The 3,597-nt window shown below is 40.6% G+C and overlaps 1 long non-coding RNA gene across 1 annotated transcript; it reads right to left on the bottom strand.

The window, feature by feature from the left end:
- Nucleotides 1-515: 515 nt before the first annotated feature.
- Nucleotides 516-1,321, bottom strand: LOC309567793. The gene is made up of 3 exons (XR_014225962.1): nt 1,049-1,321; nt 731-964; nt 516-622 (listed from the first exon to the last, which is right to left on the bottom strand). It is a non-coding gene; the product is annotated as an uncharacterized lncRNA (long non-coding RNA).
- Nucleotides 1,322-3,597: the final 2,276 nt, after the last annotated feature.

The raw sequence follows: 3,597 nt of genomic DNA, 5'->3' as shown, positions 1-3,597 counted from the left end.
TAAAAAATAACCGTCGACATTTTATGTGCCACAAAACTTTGAAAAAGCAAACAATCTGAACCAGGTGAGATCTGTAGAAAAAAAGAAATTATTATATATCCCATGGAGAAAGTTTTCAATGAAGCTGTGACAGAAAAAAAGAACTCACTGGCAGTTCAACTGGAACCTCAGAGGGGAAAACAGCTTCTCTACCATACATTAGTCGGAAGGGGGAATATTTGGTAGTGGTGTGGACCTTTGACCTCAATGAAAAGAGCGTGGCATCCAAGAACACATCCCAGTTATTTTGCTGTTCATTCACTAATTTACATAGAGCTCTAGAATGGAAAAAGAGAAAAATCAAGAAAAAAAATAGAAAAAGTTATATACGCACTCTGGGAAATAATGCAGGGTTTTCAGCTGTTACCATACACAAATATGAACATGTGCAATGACGAAAAACATTACTTAAAATGAAACCTGTGGATCTAATTTCTAATCACAGCTTGAATAACAAAACTTGAATTTAAACTTGCCGCTTTATGTTATGATTTGTTTTTTCATCCAGGCCATTGGTCTGTGGATGATAGGCAGCTGTCACGCTCCTTTCTATCCCCAAAAGATTGCACATCCTGTAGTTGAGCTTTAAAAGAATAAAAATGATAGTACAGAAAATATAAAATTTGAATAAAGCTGAGAGATAAAATATAACATAATTTTCAAAACAATGCTACATTGAAATTACGCGTACTTGATTCACAAATTCTCTACCCTGGTCGGAAAGGATTCTTTTGGGGCATCCATGTCTATATATCATAGAGCATATGTGCTGCGCCACCTCCGCAGCACATTTACTTTTTAGCGGGAAAGCCTCCACCCACTTGGAGAAGTAATCTGTGGCGGTCAGGATGTACTGGAAGTCATTGGCGGTTTTGGGGAAAGGTCCGGTCAGATCGATTCCGATGAGCTCCCACACAGCGGACACCTAATGTGATGAAACAAATATTACATTCATATGATATTACACATTTTAGAAAAGAGGTTATGTAATACTATACTACCCATTTACCTTAATTAACTGTAATGGTTGTGAAGCTGCCAAAGGTCTTCCAACCCTCTGGCATTTCTCACAATCACGGACCTATAAGAAATTTGTTGTTAACATGTCTCCATCTTAAATAAAGATTGGGAAAAATAAAAACAAAATTAATTAATGTGTACCCAATTGTCAATATCAATGGTCATGCCACGCCAGTAGAATCTGGAGCTCATTGCCGACCTTGTTTTTTTCATGCCAGTGTGTCCTCCCATTGGAGTTGAATGAAATTCATGAAAAATACGCTTTGCCTCTTCCTTTGATTTAATGGCTCTTTTGCAGCCAAAGAAGAGCTCTCCATCTATAATAAAAATGGAAAATTCAGGAACTACATTCATTACAAAGCGACCTTCCCAAAACTGTAGAATTTATTATGTTTGTGATACTCACCCTTTAATGAAAATTTGGAGGCATGCATCTTAAAGTAAAATCTATCAGATTTATCATACCCAGATGGGTATTCTCCCTTAGAGATAAAGCTGACAATTTCATCAGATGATATACTGAACATTAAACAGCTGTATGACAGTGACAAACTACCCACATACCATAAATAATAACATTATGTTACCGATAACTTAAAAAATAGGCCTTTAACATAGGAAGGGGTTAAGGTCCCCAAAACAAGGTGTAAAATAAGAGGACGCTCTGTAAAGTCTGAAAATACTGGACACTGCTGGGAAACATATGTAAATCCAATGCAATGCTAATGAAGGAATTATAATGGGTTAACGCTGAACTGTGCAATTAATGCCCAACCACAATATAGGTTTTACTCACTGTCGAGGAGTCTTGTAGACCGAACACTGCTTGGCAAGTGATGGAATCAGATGCAAAGCCTGTAAGAGAATAAAAGAAGGTCAAGACTGTGCACTGCGTGATAAATACCCCACAAAGATAAACGTTTTACTTACAGTTGTGGAGTCTGGTAAAACCGGACACCGCTTGGCAAATGATAGAACAAATGCAAAGCCTGTAAGAGAATAAAAGTAGGTCAAGACTCTGAAGTGTGTGATAAATACCCCACAAAGATATATGTTTTACTTACAGTTGGGGAGTCTGGTAAAAACGGACACCGCTTGGCAATCGCTAGAACAAATGCAAAGCCTGTAAGAGAATTAAAGAAGGTCAAGACTGTTAACTGTGTGTTAAATATGTCACGAGGATGTGGGCATAAATCAAGCTTGAGACGTCTGTTCAAACCTGAGACTGCTATGCAACAGAGATGCCCTAAAGCTTGCTAAACGCAGTACAGTATTCCATACAGCAGCAGAGTGTTATAAACTTTACTATGCATACCACAGTAAAAACAGTGCTGTGAAAAACTCACAGTGTGGTACATAACATACAGCAGTGTACACAAAGTTAAGCAGTTAACACAGCACACTGTAAAGACATCCCTTGCTCGGTACCAGCACAATTCAAAATACATACAGCAGTGTACACAAAGTTAAGCAGTTAACACAGCACACTGTAAAGACATCCCTTGCTCGGTACCAGCACAATTCAAAATTACTTAGCCAACCCAGTCACTTGTTGAGACATCAGTATAGGGTGCCATGAAACATAAGACTGTTAATTGAAACAAAGGTACAAAGAGATATAAACTCTGGGACAATAGCGGGATTGTACAGTTTACCCTGCCCTGTGTCATTACGCAAAGAAGGGGGTCTTTGCATAATATTGGGAAGGAGGGTGTGACGAACGCCCATTTGCTGAGATGTTTGCCACGGGCTACTGGAGGAGTGTGGAGGCCAGCCTCCTGCCCACGGACTACGGCCCTGGCTTGTAGAGGAGCTTGGCTCTAGGTGGGGGTGTGTGTTGGGGGACCCTTGGAGTACTGTTACCTTGAATTCAAGTCCCTGTCACCCCAAGGGACACAGACCCTGGACTTCACAAAATGAGACACTAAAGAGATGGTAACGACATCAGACTAATAGTTAGTGCATCTAGAATAAGGTGCAGTAAATACAGATCCCAGAGATAACAACACACACAAGAAAATTGTAAAACAGTAATACACATGCAGAAACATGTAAGAAGAAAACGGGGAAAAAAGTAAACGATGAGCATACCTCCCAACTTTTGAACTTCAGAATGAGGGAGTAAGTGAACTGCGGCATGCATAATGGCAAAATGTTGGTGTGCTCCTTGCTCTCACTAATGCCCCCAGCTTTCTCACCTCTGACAAATGCCCAGGTTGACGGCACCCAGGGCAAGGCAAATGATATGCGCCCCCTGACCGTGGTTCCCATGTCCCATCTGTTGTTGGCGGTTGTAAGGTCACATACCTCGGAACCCCTAAACCTTGGGTGTTCCATTATGCAAATCTTGACCAGCCACTGTTGTAGAATGCCCGCCCTCTCCACCCTACTTGTAAGGGAAGCCATCTATTAAAGTTATGAACCAATAACAATTGGAGCCTGGCCACTTCCTCTGGCTGATCTAGATCTGTAATAGAATGCATGGGGCAGAATTTCCACCAGGTAGGTAAGTGGAATGCAGCACCTACAGAGCCTCTT

Source organism: Pelophylax lessonae, assembly GCF_965119305.1.
Source record: "Pelophylax lessonae genome assembly, chromosome: 12".
Taxonomy (NCBI): domain Eukaryota; kingdom Metazoa; phylum Chordata; class Amphibia; order Anura; family Ranidae; genus Pelophylax; species Pelophylax lessonae.
Note: the sequence above shows the minus strand (reverse complement) of the source record. Positions and strands in the feature narration are given on the sequence as shown.